This window comes from Portunus trituberculatus, chromosome 9 (genome assembly GCF_017591435.1).
Source record: "Portunus trituberculatus isolate SZX2019 chromosome 9, ASM1759143v1, whole genome shotgun sequence".
Taxonomy (NCBI): Eukaryota; Metazoa; Arthropoda; class Malacostraca; order Decapoda; family Portunidae; genus Portunus; species Portunus trituberculatus.
This window is the reverse complement of record NC_059263.1, coordinates 1,507,501-1,526,423: the sequence shown is the minus strand read 5'-3', so window position 1 is coordinate 1,526,423 and position 18,923 is coordinate 1,507,501. Positions and strand designations below refer to the sequence as shown.

Genomic DNA, 18,923 nt, shown 5'->3' with positions numbered 1-18,923 from the left:
TTTCATCAGCGAGTCTCACTTTCACTGTCGTCACTGTAGCGTGCACAGTTTCACCACGCGAGGGAGGATTGGAGGAGCCACAGGGCTATCTGGTGTTCTGTCTCTCTCTCTCAGGGCGGGTCTCATGATCGTTAGCAGGGTTGGGTTTAAGCCTCGCCTTAAACGCCACCACACGACCTCCACCACTACTCCACAAAAACACTCACCAAGGCCTAAGCACTACCACCACCGTCACTACTGCACCACAACCTTACTGCGCACGCTTCCCCACCACATTTCACCACCACCAACCACACAATGGAAGCATGGGTGAACGCACAAATATTTACCAAAAGCAAGTGGTGTTATCGTGTAGAGCTCCACACAAAGCTTGGTCCTGGGTAATGGTTTTCTTCAGCTATCGCACACTTGTTTTCTGATTGCGTTGACTTGTAGAGCTGCAGTAGTTGGGTATTCCACGCACAGTCTCTTCTCTTGACTGCTTCGTGCCACCGTACTTGACCGAGTGAGAGCCGAGCCTGTGCGCTGACTAGGCTACGTGTTCACCGTTCGCTGTCCGATTCGCTACTGACGAGCACTTCTCTCCTCTCTCTCCACCTCGATGTGCTGAGACAATGAGGCAAGAGGCAGGTGGAGCAACCCCCACTCCCCATCCTCCCTCACAGACTACGCAATCCACGGGCAGATTCTTGTGACTTCTGGCATCTGCACTTCCACGAGCCACATCCTTGGCAGCCCCATGACTAACAAACTAGTGTCGCATCGCACGCCATCATCCTTCCCTTCCTTTCCCTCTCGCGCGCCTGCCAGACGTAACCATCACGTTAATCCCAAAGGTACAAAACAAAGGCCTCGCCAGTATACAGACGCCACTGCACAATACCAGTGGAGTGAGGTTAAGCTGCGCGTATCTATGACGTGTGCTGTGCGTCACACCATCGACACCAATGGCAAGGTTCCACTGATTTTCCAGTGACGTCACGATCACAAGTGGCCACGTCATGTGGTACACGTCACACCACACGGAGGCTAACTAGTCGGAATTTCCTATATGCTGTTCATGCCTCCTGCTGGAACCGTCGATTTAAGGAAAATAGTAAGGCAGTTCGAAATAACAAAAATAAAAGCAAATATTCACTAGAATCACTCAGATTACACACACACACACTTTCACATGCGTACGTACACATCCACGTCTTTCACAAACGTGCTACAGCTAAATCCTTTCACAAACGTATACAGCCTCTTAAAGCTCTTCTTATACGAAATCAAACACTTTCACATAATATCATGTACCAGCCCAGCTTTTATAAACAAAGAAAAAACTACGTTATATGGCACTAGAAAATCTACTCTCTCTCACCGTGGTGGTCACCCAACAGGAGGTCAGGTCAGGAATACCACGTGACAAGCCTCACACGCCCACCCATACCTGAAACAAAAGAGACATCATTAATAACCAAGGTAATGACCATACAAACTTTTAAAACAACGGAAATTTATCTCCTTGACAACGAAAACTTTAAAGAAGCATTTGCGCCGCTCTATTTGTCAGCCGTGTGCCCTTTGTTTGTTGATACAGTGTGCTGGCCACGTGTTGCTCTATTCTCTACCTAGTGCTGCTGCTATTGGAGGAGGAAGTGGTGGTGATGGCAGCGATGATAGTGAAGGGAGAATGGAGGAGGTGATAGTGGTGATAGTAGTCCAATTGTCACGTACAGTAGTCTAGTTTGTCTCAGGTGAGTCACGTAATGGTACGAGTTACTTCATTACAATACCAACTCATCAAATGTACAAACTTCCAAACGTTATAAATCACGCAAATAACTAAATGCAGTAACATAACACATCACTGCAGAATAAATTAGTACAATAACAATAATAATAGTAATAAGTAACAATAATAATAAATACCACTACCTAGCTGCTGCTACAACAACAGCAACAACTACTACTACTAATAATAATAATACAAAACATTCTTGACGCCTATTTCTTCTCAATTTTCAAACCACAATAAATAAAAATGTTAACCTTTCCCGTAAACTTCAAAATAATTACGGTGCACTTTACTCACCCACAACAAACAAATAAATAAATTAATTAATAACATAGATCGAAGGAAATCGCAGAAACTAATGTAAGCCTTAAAAATCCGAAGAACATATTAAAAAGACATGAATTATTAGTCTATTTTCACAAGATAAAACAAAGGAATAAGCACTGATGATTAAATAAATGAGTAACATGATAGACTGGCTTTCTCTGTGTGCACTGAGTAAATCAAAGGATGGGTGGTGATTTGAAACACCGTCTTTCAGTTCTATATTGTGGTTCGAAGAAGGTCAGAAGTTTTGCTGGTGTGTGTGTGTGTGTGTGTGTGTGTGTGTGTGTGTGTGTGTGTGTGTGTGTGTGTTTATTAAAAGGTTACTAGGTCTTACGTCCTGAATTTTAATACATCCCCGTCCGATTAAAATAGCGAGCAACTTTATGAGAGAGAGAGAGAGAGAGAGAGAGAGAGAGAGAGAGAGAGAGAGAGAGAGAGAGAGAGAGAGAGAGAGAGAGAGAGACTTACGGAAACGTGGCTCAAGGTTATAAAGCCGTCTTAGAAACACCGAGCACCACCACAATCCAAACCAACCACGCATACGACAGAATGAATATACTAAGATCATCACCACCAGAACGTACAGTACAACAAAGAAAACTCAGAAGCCTGAAGTGATACGTGGAAACCAGTACCACCCAATACCTCTAAAAACAACAAAACTACCACCACATTCACCATCACCTTTTTAAAAACACCCGCAATGCATTTCAATTCCCTATTCTCTCTCTCTCTCTCTCTCTCTCTGTCATTATTCCCAGTGTAGAGAAAAGGTTACGAGAAGACAAACAGGAAATCAGCACCATCAGCCTCACCACCGCACCATAGTAACTGCAGGGGTTCGTCTACCACCACCACCACCACCAGCAGCCTTGCAAGACACCAGCAACAAGGAAAAAAACAGCCAGACAAAGACGCCATCGCCATTATTAGACAATATTCACCTGGTTTGGTGGGCGAGCCAAGTAACGGGGGTGGAGGAGCAGGAAGCGTACTGGAGGAGGAGGAGGAGGAGGAGGAGGAGGAGGAGGAGGAGGAGGAGGAGGAGGAATGACGAAGAAAGGACAGTACAGAAGGGTAGAAAGAAAATTTATTAAGTTTCATACCTGGAGAGAGAGAGAGAGAGAGAGAGAGAGAGAGAGAGAGAGAGAGAGAGAGAGAGAGAGAGAGAGAGAGAGAGAGAGAGAGAGAGAGAGAGAACCACAGCAGGACCAGGAAGACTCCATAAGGGCACGACCCACACCCCCTCCCCTAACTCTCCCCCCAATCCTCATCCCCCACAGGCCTTGTCCCGCTCCAAGGATCTTACACACACACACACACACACACACACACACACAGTCAGGCATGTGAATACGGAACAAATGTGTGCGTACTTAATGCTGGCTGCGGACTCTCTCTGTGTGTGTGTGTGTGTGTGTGTGTGTGTGTGTGTGTGTGTGTGTGTGACCCAGAGCGAGAGAAGATATAGAGTGCGTACTTCATGACAAAGAGGAGGAGGAGATAAAAATAGTTCAAGGAAAAACAACGTAGAAAATAAGATAAGAAAAATAATTAACCAGCGAGGACGAAAACGCAAAAAGATAAAGAAAATAATACCAAGAGAGAGAGAGAGAGAGAGAGAGAGAGGAAAACACAGTCGGAGTAGGAAGAAGGAAGACAAGGAAACTATCTCCTGATCGTCACTCTTTGTTCAGTCACCCAAAGGCATACGCAGAAGTAGAACAAAAACGGAATGTGAGGGATCAGCTGATATAATCCCACCACCACCACCACCACCTTCCCTAACCTACCCCACTACCTCCACAAGACGCCACAGAGACTCGTTCCTGCGGCGCCAAAAGTTCAGTCAGTCAGTCAATAGCCACCTTAACACAAACCGTACTGCATACACACGGGTCACCACCAACACCAACATCACCACCACCCGCGCCGTAACCGCTGCATCACCACCACCATTGCTACACCAAGGACAACACCACCAAATGTACATTACCAGGATCGGTTATCACTAATTCAATCAACACCATCACCATTGAATCCTTTACTACTACTACTACTACTATCACTCGTAGATCACACCCAACAAGTAAATAACAAAAATAACAATTATAACATCTTTTTCCTCTTCTCCAAATAACAATGACGATAATGGTGATGCAATTGACAATAAAAACGCGTAGATCAGAACACAAGAAAGGAAAGAGCAATGACGTCAGATCAAATAATAGAACACTAAACAGAGATAAGGAAGTCACATCTACAAATTCCAGCTTTACCCATTGAAAAACCACAAAAAATAATAAAAAAAAATAACAGCTGAAAGTGGAATAAATACAATATGAAGTCAAACTAAATAAACGCACTTCATGTAATACGCACAACGGTTACTGTAAACGTGGCTAACTTTCTCACAAGGAAGGGAAAGGTGCCAGAAAAACGGGACAATGACAAACAAAGAAACAAACGCTAAAGTATCTACAGTGGTGGGCGGGTGAGCCAGTGTTGCCATCTACACGATTCTTGTTTTTCGGGGTTCTCTCGCTCTCTCTCTCTCTCTCTCTCTCTCTCTCTGCGCGTTGGAATACACGTGCGTAGAGAGAGAGAGAGAGAGAGAGAGAGAGAGAGAGAGAGAGAGAGAGAGAGAGAGAGAGAGAGAGAGAGAGAGAGAGAGAGAGAGAGAGAGAGCACTACTACTACTACTACTACTACTAATAATAATAATGACCATAGTAATGATGACATGACAACGACAAGAAACAGATGGACACGATGACTGAACAAATAAACTGGATAAGTACACACACACACACACACAAGGTCCACAGCGGGTCAGGCCACATAGATAACACGACTGCTATCTGTACCTTCTTATCATCGCCAAGGGAAGTGGGTGGGTGGCAGGGGAAGGGTAGGGAAGGGGAGCGAGAGAGAGAAGGGCACGGCTAGACTAGATAGGATTGGTGGGGGTCTGGGGATCTTGTGGGTGTGAGGGGTATAGGGTGTAGGGGAAGCGAACAAATACACCACTGAAGGATAGAACCATACACTCGCCACGTGACATTATGAAACTCTAGTACTGAAGGACACAAACAAGTAGCGGGTTTCCTCAAGATTTTAATACGTCAGGACCGGAAAATTGTGTAATGCTGTCTTCGTTTGAAGTGGTAGTTATTCGAATAATAGTAGTAGTAGTAGTAGTAGTAGTAGTAGTAGTAGTAGTAGTAGTAGCAGCAAATACTATTATTCGTACTCGAAATACTACTACTACTACTAATAATAATATTGATCATAATCATAAGAACAAACGAAACAATGTCAAACACACACACACACACACACACACACACACACACACACACAGCCAAAATTTATTATATATACTTTTTCATTGTCACATGCCTTATTGACGGTAACGTAGGATGATAATGATTCCTTTACATTTCCTCTTGTAGGGGCGATGAAAGAGAAAAGCCCACTCGTCACTAAATATATAACACTACTACTACTGAAAAATTAGGAAAGCGTGGGGGGTAATGATGTCAACGATAAAAACAGTGATAAGGTGTACGATAAGACCGACAAATTGATACAAACATGATAGCACTGAGCCACACACACGAGAGAGAGAGAGAGAGAGAGAGAGAGAGAGAGAGAGAGAGAGAGAGAGAGAGAGAGAGAGAGAGAAGAGAATATATCAAAACGTTTTGTATCTGGTCAGTTTCAAAGTTTTACCGTCATATTTATTTATTGGTATTCACGTGTTTTATTCCATGGTATTTTTGTGCCTATGAAGCGTTTCCAAAAATTACTATACCTAAAAAGCTGTATTAAAAACCCAGTTCATTTAGTTACATTTTATCTGTTCGTACTGTAAGCAGAATTAGAGTCAAGTTAGTGTAGTTTCATCTCAGCTAAATATGTATACGTACGTGTTTAATTTAGTCATAAAATAAGTACACGAACTTTCTCACCCCTTCTACACACACACACACACACACACACACACACACACACCTAGCAGTAAATAGGTACGGGATGTAACTCGAGGGGTTGTGGCCTCGCTTTCCCGGTGTGTGTTGTGTGTTGATGTGGTCTCATTTTTATCCGAAGATGGGTCTATGAGCTCTGAGCTCGCTCCGTAATGGGGAAGACTGGCTGGGTGACCAGAAGACGACCGAGGTAACGCGCGCGCACACGCACGCACACACGCACACTTCAAAGTACCATACAAAAACATAATAATGTCTCCTGAACATTCCAAGCAAAATTACATATACAGTCCTTGACATTCCATCACGCATTCCTCGCTGACTGTGAAGAGTATAATCGCCCTCCACACCATCCCCCACTACCCAGGTACAGAATGTAACCACACTGTCACATTACTTAAAGCAGAACACCTGTATTGCTATCATTATTCCACCGTGAAATAAAAATTGTTGTTCTTTTCTCCATGTAGTGAAGAATACGAGTACATGCCTAAAGGATGAGTGTTTATTGTAGTTTATTTTATTTACTTGACGTGGTATGGATAGTGGGAAAGGAAAATCTTTGTTCTTTCCTTAATTTCTTTTTTTCAGTCTGCCTCCATATTGCATTAAAGGAAAGAAAAGAATGGAAAATAAACGAAACGATAGATACATACGTACATACATATATATATATATATATATATATATATATATATATATATATATATATATATATATATATATATATATATATATATATATATAAACCCTGCGTAGCAACTAAGTACAGAATTCTCCAATGGAAAAAAATAAAAAAAAAATTACTCCTAGGTCGCAACAAATGATACGAGAACACAAGACTCAAATCTCTCTCTCTCTCTGACAAACATCCCGTACCCAGCCTGAGAGAGCATAGCGTTCCCCGAATAAGCAACAAAGCATTACTGCAACACTGCCTTCCTTGAGAGAGAGAGAGAGAGAGAGAGAGAGAGAGAGAGAGAGAGAGAGAGAGAGAGAGAGAGAGAGTGTGTGTGTGTGTGTGTGTGTGTGTGTGTGTGTGTGTGTGTGTGTGTGTGTGTGTGTGTGTGTGTGTGTGTGTTCTATGCGAGTTCTGACCCATGTCATCTAAATCGTTCATTTAAAAATCCAAGAAAGGACCTTGAGGGGAAGACGACGGAGCGAGGCGTACCTCCTCCTTCTCTTCTTCCATTGCTGGGAGGAGCAGCAGGAGGAGGAAGAGGATGACGCGCTGGCTGCGTTCCAAGATGTGGGTTATTATTTTCGCCACTTTAATGAAATATATTACATTTTATATGATTGGTATCATTACTATCATTACCAATATCAATAACAAAGGTGGTGGTCAACATTAATTTTAACTTATCCTTTCCAACGATTTGCTAGTGTGTGTGTGTGTGTGTGTGTGTGTGTGTGTGTGTGTGTGTGTGTGTGTGTGTGTGTGTGTGTGTGTCCTTCAAGTGATGCCAAATTGAGCAGAGAATCCCACGTGACCGTCATGTAGCAATGGTGATGGTGGTGGAGGTGGCACTGGGTGATTTAAATGGATATTGTTACCATGTGCATCTCGCATTGTTTTGTACTTGTTTGGTTTTCCCCTTCCTCTTTTGTCCTACTGTTTGTGGTTCAGTGATACTCGTGAAAACTTTTGTATTATCACCATGTCATGAAGTTATATTACTGTATCACCTTGTACTAATTTCCTTTTCATTTTAACCTTACATTTCCTTGAGATAACTTATAACACTCATATACTCCATGACCTTTGAAAACTGGCAAGACAACGAAGTGTTTCAGAATAAAGGCTTGCGTGGCGTCATTTTCCTCCTACATATGAGTCATTCATACACAACGCCAGACAGACAAGGGTATATATAGTACTTGTCATTAAGTGGGGCATTTATACAGTATTACTCAGCGTCACGTGGACAGCGGCAAGTCCGGTAATATCAGGAAGAGGTTTCGTCAGCCTACCACCCCCAGCACCATCACCTGTGTACTACAACCTCCTCTGCATCTTTATCAAAACATGAAACCTGATGGTGATGTACGATATCTACGAAGAGCTACGATTCAGGGATGACACGTGTACTCGTTTCTAGATTTTAACTGTCAGTAGTTACATCAACTACCTAAAATATTTTCAGTTACCTTAATGCTAAACAGTATATGAGCTCTCCTATCATTATCATTTTAAGCCTAGGAATGTCGTATGGAAATGTAAATTAGTCTAATCAACTATTCGACCTCTACATAAATAATGGTACCTGAATTTTGCAACAACAATGACCTGCTCTTACTGAATACGTGGTTAGCCTAAGTCTCGCACCCCTGATCTACGTTACCTGCATGCACACAACCCCTATCGTGCTAATCGCTGTAACAAGTGTACACAGTGATGGGTAAATACGATGATGTGGGTAATGGTGACGATTATTATTATTAGTAGTAATAGTAGTAGTAAAAAAAATCAAGAACCAACTAACCAAAGCAACCTAACCAAACAATAAATAAAGAAGGAAAAGAAAGTTAAGTTAATGTTCCAAGCCCCACTCAGCTGTCTTCCAAATATGAGCACGCGGCCTGAAGTTGCCTGGCAGGACTTGTAACAGCCTTCCCCCACCACCACAACCCCGCAAATGCAGTCTGAATACGCAAGTCTGTCCTTCACTTACATCTTACCCAACGAAACAGGAATAAAGCGCATAAACCTTGAAACTTGCATCTTCTTTATCATTTTTTGTTACTTTCACGGGAAACAATTAGTGTGGGAGTTCTTTTTTTCCCTTTGTAATTAGTTTCTTTATGTGTGGGTTTTCCTTGCTTGCGTTTAAAAGTTGCATGTTCATTACCTTTAAGCAACAGAAGTATTTACCAGAACGTATCGCTTGAGTAACGAAAGTATATGGCAACTAATGGAGCAACACTGATTACTATTGAACAAACAAGAGATAAGGGCAAACTGTGGTGAAATTCGACAACAAAATCACTTCTTTCTCAATCACCTTCCGTAAAAAGCCATCCACATTCGACTGTACACTGACTAGGTACGTAATTTGTCCTTCCCTCCAAAGGTGTACAAGTCATCTGTCCACAAAGTTACTTCACCACGGGACAAAGAAGCAACAGCGAAAGAGAAATAAATAAATAAATAAATAGAGTATCGCCGTATATGCAACAAAAGCCTAAAAGTAGAAATAAATAATAAAGAAAACAAATATATAATGCATAATAATAAGAAAAAGATACGCCATTCATGTATCCCATAACCCATCCTTAGAAATACAATAAATACCGGAGCCTATATAGTAAAGAAAGAAGAAATAAATACCGGAAAAAGTAAATACCGGAGCCCATACAGTAAAGAAAGAAAAACAAGGGAATGAAGGAATAAAAGAAAAGGGGATTGAAAAGAATAATATACGTATATGGTAAAAACAAAGTTATGTTCTTAACCTGTCCCCTCGCAACAAAAAATCTACATCAAAGGAGGAAAATATAAAAGAATGAAGGAAAGACGGAAAAATAAAGTGAATAGAAGAAAATGCATGTACAAAAAAATAAAAATAAAAAAAATGAAGGAAAGAATAAAGTAAAATAAATATGAGATAAAATCAAGTTCTTAACCTACCCACAAAAAGAAAAAAACAAGAGTCTACATGAAAGGAAGAAAATATATATATATATAAAAATGAAGGAAATAATAAATAATAAAGAAAAAATGAATAAAAATGCGAGAAAAAAAATTCTTAACCTAACCACAAAGATAAAAACAATCTACTTGAAGGACAACTGATAAATAACGAAAAGAGAGAAAACAAAATACAAAGACAATAAAACAAGCCCTCTCCCCACACGAGTTCTTAACGTAGCCTATTGGAAGGACAACATAAAAACAATGAGTCAAACAATAAAGTCTGAACTGAGCGCCAAACAATCTCAAGGCGAAGATAACAAAACCCACGATAGAGAAAGAAAAGAATACCTCCGCTTCTTAACATGGCCAGTCACAAAGACACTAACTTAAGCAAGGGGACAAAAGATTAAAAAGACAAAAGAATAAGAATGCTAACACAAATCTAAGGACAATAAAAAAAAACAAAAGACGTCAAACTAAAAACTAATCTTACCCAGAATTCTCACAATCTTACCGCAATAAAAGTACATTAGGTAAAAAACATAAACGCAAAAAAATTCATATCTCAACTTCACATGATAATAAAAAAAGTAACTGCAGGACGAAAAATACAAGAGATAAGACAAAAGAGAGCAAGATATCAAGTGAGTCAGGCAAGATGCTGCCGGGGAAGATTCTGGCGCCGTCATGCCCCGCCGCTGCCAAGCCTACATATCCCGCCCCTCGCCAGCACCACCACCTTTTTGCCGCGCCTCTGTGCCTGCCCCTGAACTAAACATCTGGTCTCTGAAGGCAAACCCGTCCATACAGCCCAATGCCTCGTTGGAAACTTTGATCATTTACACTGACGAAGGTGAACACTAGGAGAGGAAAGGCATGGCGGGCGGGCGGGCAGACTGACTGAATGACCGACTTGCTGGCTAACTGACTATACTTGACTAAACCTCGCTAATAATAGCATATTCAAATTAACTGATGTGTACGAACTTTACTTAAACACCTGTGACACCCTGAATATTATAATCAAACTGTGTTAATGATAGACGCTGTACAACCTTGGTTTGGATATATTCAAATATGTCATCCTCCTTCACACCTGCTACACACCTGAGGAGCCTATCTACGTGCTACTTTCCCAAACACCACGCCACACATCACATCACACCTGGGAGCTATTAAGGTCAGGTGAGATGGGCCTATACACCTTAGCACATCCTTCAATACACTTCTTTTCATCTGTAAGACTCGACGAGGCGTAGTTTGACGGCGGCACTTAATCACGGTGCTGCGAGGAAATTTGTCATTTCAATTAAAACATCTGAGTAGACGTATCTTAAAAAAAATATACATAATTAAAATAAAAGATTTAAATGACTTGCGAAATTCTCTGCTATTTGGCACGTATTTCCTCAATCACTAACCAATCTGGGGCAATCTTCTCGCGCTACGGCCTTCAAACATTACACTGGCTGAAAAATTGTAAAATATATTTTCATCCTATTTTTTCTTTTTTCCTGCAGGCGCTTGTAAATAATCCATACTATGTTTTTGGTGCTGTGAATTGTTGTATACGGCGGTGAATCTGTTAAACGAAAATGAGATTACGAGGGGTGATCGGAAAGTAATGACAGTCGGACTCGTAGCTGAGAGACTATATTATATGCTGGGAGGGAGGGGAGCAAGGGGCAGCAAGTATTGCCTGTTATGACGTGTTTGAGCTTGTTGCTGTTTGTCTGGGTTACATTTTCTCGCTGTGCTGTGTGATTGCGTCATTGTTGGTTTTTATGCCTCTAACTGGATACATGGATTTTTCGAAAGGTTGCACTTTCACAAGATGGAAACTCGGGGAAAAAAAGTAACGAAGATCAGAGGGGAATTATTGGAAGCTTTTCCCGAGTCTACTCCATCACTGGAAACTGTTTCCCGCTAGATTCGAGCTTTCACAGCCGGGAAAAATTAAGCTGGATGATCATCGTCCTCTCCGCCCTCCACATCCGTGCACGTTCCATCATTGACGAAGATCCAACTGTTATTCTTCGATTCTTATCCTTGGAGCTTGGTGTCAGTTATGGGAGTGCACATGACATCGTGCATGAACACTTAGGGCTGAGGAAGAAATGTGTTCGATGGATATCTCATTTGCTTACGGAAGAGCAGAAGAGCGAACAGGTGCGGATTTGTCGTCTATGGCTGGCTGAATTCGAGCCAAATGATCCGAAATTGTTCTCAGATGTTGCTACTGGAGATGAGTGTTGGATTTCCTTCTTCACCACCAGAGACAAGCAGTCTAACTTGGTGTGGCTGAGTGATGAAGAGCCTCGACCTCAGATTTTGAAGGAAAGATTTCGCAGCAGAAGCGCCTTTTCACCTCTTCTTCAATTCTCAAGGACCAATGTGTGTGGATATAATGCCCCAACACTCAACTATCACAGCCCAGTACTACACTGACCACGTCCTTCCTCAAGTCCTGGAACATCAGGCCAAGTCTGCACCAACCCGTCGCCGATCGCGCCTTTTGCTGCCCCCAACAAAGCTCGCCTCACTGTGCAGTTCCTGGAGCAGCCGGGGATCACACTTCTCCCCCACCCAACCTACTCGCCGGACCTTGCTTCCTGTGATTCTTGGTTGTTTCCAAAAATCAAGGGTGCGATGACAGGAAGCTATTTCATCACATACAAGATATTGCACGAGCAGTCAATTCAGGGCTATGAGGTGTATCGGCTTCTGAGGACTGTGATTGCTTCATGAAGTGGCGAAGGAGGATGGAACGCTGCATACAGGCAGGAGGGGAGTACTTTGAAGGAATGTAGGCTACTATTTGGATTTACCTCTGTACTGTGAAAATATATGGTCTCACTGTCATTACTTTTTGATCACCCCTCGTACACGGGCAGTAAACACTAAGAAGGTATGGGTGGATGACTGGTGACTACCCGACTTCAAGTGATTGCGTTTAATGAAAATTAGTACAACCTTCACACACTCAGTTTGCTCTCCTCATAAAGATGAATTGTAAACGTCTTTTTAAAAATGTTCAGAATAACTCACGCGTCGCCTCGTCCTTGTCCTACGGTGCTCAAGTCGTTATAAGAGGCAACGAGGCAGAAACCAAGCATTAAATACATTATGCGTGGGAAAAGTTGACATTTCCACAAAGCACTGTATGTTGTGAAATAGGCCCGTTTCTCACAAAAGTAGCGTTAATAAATCATCAGGTAAACACCTCTGAACATCTTCTTAATAGCATTCTTTTCCAGGCGAACTATACATGGTTAGTTAAACCGTTGTTACATATTAAGTATTATCGAAACTCCAAGTTAAAGACAAGACAATTATTTAATTACAGCGAATTAATCCGATTACTTCAACCAAGACCAGTCAGTTAAGAAAGTAGTGCACCACAAATGAACAGAGGAGCCTTCCACTGTGTTAACCTTACTATCTCTTTGGTGTGTGCAGTGACCTATCCCTTGTTGAAGTTTATACTATTTGTTTATCTTCAGTAATGGTTAAGTTGTAGCCCAGAATACAGTGATCTACATTTTATTATTGAAGCCAATGCTGTGCTTTCTTTTCAATATATATATATATATATATATATATATATATATATATATATATATATATATATATATATATATATATATATATATATATATATATGCATACTAGATACGTTCTATCAGATCTACGAAGGCAACAGTATCATGTGTTACTCAGCGACACATCGACGTTTGCTTTGTGTTACCCGATAGAGAACAATCAATTGGACAAAATATCATTACTCGTTCTGTGAACACAAGAACAAGTGTTTACTCGCTTTGCGTCGACAAGAACACTACCGTCCCTATTTACATCAGGCAAAGTTAACCGATATGCACACACACAAATAACACAGTATCACCCTATTTACGAACATATTAACATTATCGAATTCCTGAAAAAAGGCGATATATTACAGTGCCAGGCTACGCAAGATGAGACAGATGTACAATGGCAAACAATTACATTAAATAAGTTAGCAGCATTACGTACACACATGAGGATTGTCAACACCGTTACCAAGGGCTAGTCTACAAAATCGATATTCGCAAACACTCCTAGTTCTCGCAAGGCTAATCTCAAATGCCATGGAGAGGATCAGGCGGTTCTCGTGAATGTTTAGCTATCAATGGTGCAGGGATCCTTTGTTCAACTACAACTGGAACCGTGCATTCACTACACTCAAGTTCTTGCAATACAATGACTAGTATGTTGCTTAACATGTATCGTTGAACATTAGTATTCTTAAGCATTCATTGTTGTTAGATATTCATGATGACGAAACAAAATTATTACCTATAGAAATTGCAGTAGTGAACCCATTAAATCTCTGGCTACATATCATTAGAGGGGAGTTACAGCGTCTAAACAACAGTGTTACCAGGCAAGAGTGACCTGATCGATCGGCAGGGGAGTGCAGGCGGGGTCACCAGCCTTGCTACCTTCCCCAGCCAGTACCACGTGTCTCAAAGGTAAAGTAACAGTTGCATTCACTACACACCAGGGCAAGGGAAAGGAGGGAAGGGCCAGGAGTGGAGGGAGGGGGAGGGAAGGCGCGTCATCACAGGTCAGGTTTAAGCTCCACCCCCTCCCCCCTTTACACACCAGAAATGCATCGCTTGCATCCACAACCTCGCTATTGATTTTATATGTTGGCAGCCCAAGCAGACCCACACCTTTATACTCGGTGGTGGTAGAAAGGCCATATAGTGGCAATGGCAGACACACGCCTTTATGGTAGTAGACAGTAGTGATATAGTAGTGATTGTTGTTCCTATAATATTGTTGTCACTAGAAATTATAGGAGTAGCTTCATTATAGTAGTAGTAGTAGTAGTAGTAGTAGTAGTAGTAGTAGTAGTAGTAGTAGTAGTAGTAGTAAGACTGGCTGTTGCTATGGAAGTAGTTGCTTTAGCGGAAACTATATTATAGTACCGGTATCTAGCTAGGGTGGGTGTGGTGTGATGTGATGTGTGTGTGTGTGTGTGTGTGTGTGTGTGTGTGTGTGTGTGTGTGTGTGTGTGTCCCATCACCGCTTTCATATGAGAGAGAGAGAGAGAGAGAGAGAGAGAGAGAGAGAGAGAGAGAGAGAGAGAGAGAGAGAGAGAGAGAGAGAGAGAGAGAGAGAGAGAGAGAGAGAGATTCCTAACACCACAGTGATGTGATGAAAGTAAATACAACGAAAAACACGAATCATTTTGGCAACTGAAGGGATAATCCAGAACTAAATCCCCACGTAAACTCTCTCTCTCTCTCTCACCTGGATTAAACAAAAACAAATCACATAAAGAGTAGAGTTTACATGCACACGCACGCATGACCACGGTATTAATGAATGGACAAGCGTGTGTGTGTGTGTGTGTGTGTATATAACAGACCGGCTGGGTGGTTAGATCGGCCGCGTCCGCCATGGCCACACACTCAAGGATACTGCACACACACACACACACACACACAGCAAAAAGGATAGGAGAGAAGACCAAGAGTACAGAGTAGAAAACTCATTACCTCATTACCCTACACAAAGACCAAACACAAGGGAGGGACAGGGGAAACCCAGTGAACCACACAAGTTTTACCCTTGACGACCGGCGTAACACTTGAAAATAAACACTTCTGCTTAACGGGGCGAGGTCAGGTCAGGGAGAATTGGGTCAGGTCCAACAAAGAGGGATTAGCGGGGGATACAAAGGGGAACAGTACTTGTATGGGGGCCAGGTAAGGGAGGGTGCTGAGTGAGTGTGTTTGGGTGTCCATAACTTCGTACCATCCTTCAATGTACCCTACGTGGCTCACAACACAAGCAGCAGCAACACTAGAAACACTGGGAGTCACACGCACACGTTGGTTATTGCACACAACACAGGTGGGTGGCTCCTGGAACACCTGTGCACGGGTTAAGTGAAGGCTAGCTATCCTGCCTCTCCGCGCAGTCTTCACACGTATAACACAGTACACACGATCGCCACACCAGGCTCCTGATAAGGGTCACCGAGATAGCACCACCAAGGAACACCAGCAGGTAACAGGTACGAACAGTTCGATAACGGATTAGGTGCGTGGTCAACTGTGCAGTGAGACATTACTGGGACCAACTGGTGCACTGAAGACAAATAACTGGGGCCAAGTGGTGCACTAACTATATCACTGGTGACAAAAGGTGCATTGACGAGGTTACTGGAAACATACGGTGCCTGGAAAACAGATTACTGCAGCCAAACGGTGCACACACAACTCGTTATCAGGAGCGAACTGGGCACTGACAGCTTCTGAGGCCCAACGGGATGCTGTCAACAGATTAGAGAGACTAAACTGGGCACTGGCAAATTTACTATGGCCAAACGGGCACTAATACTGTTACTGGGACCAAGCGGGGCACTGACAAGGGGTTACTGGGACCAAGCATTCCTAACGCAGCAGAGTTGGCGGGGCGGGGACCAGCCAGCGGGGTCACCTGCTGAGCGGGGCCCAAGCAGGTGGAATCCACTTTGTGGCCGCCGCCGCCGCCGCCACGGTGGTCCAGGTGAGGGTGGGGCGGCCGTCCTTGAGCCGCCGCCACCTCGCCAGCAGGACGCCACCGCCGCCCTAACAAAGAGTGGCGCTGGTGGCCCCCACACGCTCGTGGCCCTCTCCCCGCCTGTCGCGACACCAACTCGGCCTTACACTGGTGCTGGGGGACAGCAGAGGCGCCGCCGCGGCAGGACCTCCCCGACACGCCGCCTCTCTCACTACTGCTGCCCACACCTGCTATTTTCAGCGCGACGCCACGGCGCATGCGCGGGCGGGGCCTCACTGACTCAGTCGCTGCTATAGGGACGCCTGCCACTGCTCTCTCCCATCCGTGTTCCCTCTATCTCTCCCCGAGACTTGCACGTCCTCCTCCACCACCACGCCAGCCTGGCGCCACTCCTCCACACCCCAGCAGGAGCTCACCACCAATACTCATTCCGCCACTCCAGAGATTCCTCCCCCTGCTCGGCTACCGCCGCCTCCTCGCCGCCACTTTATCGATCCCCACGTTAAAGCAGCACCGTCCTCCTCCTCCTCCTCCTCCTGCTGCTGTCGCCGCCTTGCCGTCGCCTCCGCCGCCGCCACCAGGGTGATGTAGTCAGTGGCGACCTATCCCTTGCCCTCTCGCTGCCTCACGTGCCCCGCCAGGCCTTCATCAGCTGACCCGCGGGGCAACCAACACCCTCCTCCCCTCTCCCTCCTGCTCCTCCTCCGCCTCCTGCTGCTGGTCTGGTCGATAGTGACGCCTCTAACACGACGCCTGATCAATACAAGACCCTCTCCTCCCTTCAACCCTCTCCACCTCCTAAAAAGTTGCCTCCAACTTACTAAGCCCCTTCCTCCATCCATCCACATCCTCTCCTCCTCCACCTACCTTCGACCTTCCACACCACTCTTCCAAACCTGATGTTCCCTTCCCTGGCCCTCCATTTCTTTCTCCTCCTCCTCCTTCCAAGACGAAAATTCTCCTTCTCTACCCCTCTTCTCATATTTGCCTTCCAATGTCCTCGCTTTTCATTTTCGTTCTTTTTGTCTTTGTTTCCTCTTCCTATTCCTTCTTCTTCACGCCACCCTTCATGCATCGCTACTAACGAGAGAGAGAGAGAGAGAGAGAGAGAGAGAGAGAGAGAGAGAGAGAGAGAGATTCACATAACACCAGGAAGGATCCTATTAAATCAAGGTCTGGTGGCAGCGAGGTCGGTCACACACACACACACACACACACACACACACACACACACACACACACACACACACACACACACACACACACACACACGCGGTCGAGTGGTATTTATAAACGAAAGAAAAACATGACATTTATACAATCTACTAAAAAAAATAAATAAATCAACACAAATACACAAAAAAACAATCCCTCCACGGGTGACCTCAATCAAACCTCCCCCTTCTCCCCTTCCTACCCCCCAAAGTAAGTTCCCCCTACGATCCTATTCTGAGCTTCCTTCACTCCCCCAGACGCACCCCCACCCCCCGCCCAGAACGCCCCCACGCAGCAGGAGCCCCGGTGCACTCACTGGGGTGGTCATGAACCTCTGGGGGTGTAAGAATGTACGTATATATATAGGAAGCTGATGGAGATGTAGTTGTTCCCCTGGTGGTGGTGGTGGTGGTGGTGGTAGTAGTAGTAGTAGTTGGAAGGTTAACAGTATTCAGTTGTAGTAGCAAAACTAGAAATGGATTAATAATAACTATAATAATAATAACAATACATAAACAACAGCCAAACACTCCCAACACACCCCATACAAACTCCACCCTTCTAGCAAATGACAATATGTTATGTAAAGAGAGTTAAAGGGCGAGAGACAGACAGAGAGGGCCAGGGATGAAAGCTACACGCAACACACCCTACCCGGCATACAGTGGGGGCGGTATAGAAGGGTGTAGGGTGACGGGGTATTTAAAACGACGGCTGCGTGAGGGTCTGTGAGGGAGGGAAGACCTACTACCACATACTGTAGGAGACTTAGGTGGGGTGTTTAAAGAGAAGCAAGGAACGGGTACGTGTGTGTGTGTGTGTGTGTGTGTGTGTGTGTGTGTGTGTGTGTGTGTGTGTGTGTGTGTGTGTGTGTGAGTGTGGATAGTGTTGAGTTTATGTAGTAGTAGTAGTAGAAATACAACCACCACTACCACCATCACCATTAATAAAACAAAAACAAAACAAATACAGTACGAAACAACAATTCCAACCCAAACAAAACTCCAAACAAATCCAACCAAAACAAACAACAAAATACAAACAACATTTACCCTTAGCCTATCCCCTTCACCACCACCACCGCCACCACCACCATTCAAGAGGTGACACGAGAGAGAGAGAGAGAGAGAGAGAGAGAGAGAGAGAGAGAGAGAGAGAGAGAGAGAGAGAGAGAGAGAGAGAGAGAGAGAGAGAGAGAAGACAAGACGCACCACCTTCAGTCTAATATTATGCCAAGGGGGTTTAAGGGGGGCTCCCAATATTATGCCAACGTGTAAGCCTCAGTAAGGGGGCGGCATTAATCCTTACTCCTTTTATAAAACGATGCAGTTAAGTAAATAGACCAGTTCTCTTCTTTTTTACTCTCTTTTTCTTCAGCGCTACGTTGCACACACTATTTTGTAGTAGTAGTAGT

The 18,923-nt window shown here is 43.8% G+C and overlaps 1 protein-coding gene across 9 annotated transcripts in view; it reads right to left on the bottom strand.

Moving 5' to 3' along the window:
- The window catches only part of LOC123501162 (zinc finger A20 and AN1 domain-containing stress-associated protein 6-like), a 45,238-nt gene that overhangs the window by 9,609 nt on the left and 16,706 nt on the right, over positions 1-18,923 (bottom strand). For 3 of the 9 annotated variants that reach the window (XM_045249782.1, XM_045249783.1, XM_045249784.1), the window contains exon 3: positions 1,364-1,432. The exons of 3 other annotated variants lie outside the window; for them this stretch is intronic. The gene's annotated coding sequence lies outside the window, so the exon portion shown is untranslated. Of the gene's footprint in view, positions 1-329; positions 660-1,363; positions 1,433-16,440; positions 16,533-18,923 lie in introns of those variants that run through there. 3 more of the 9 variants (XM_045249778.1, XM_045249788.1, XM_045249780.1) reach the window with 3 other exon arrangements.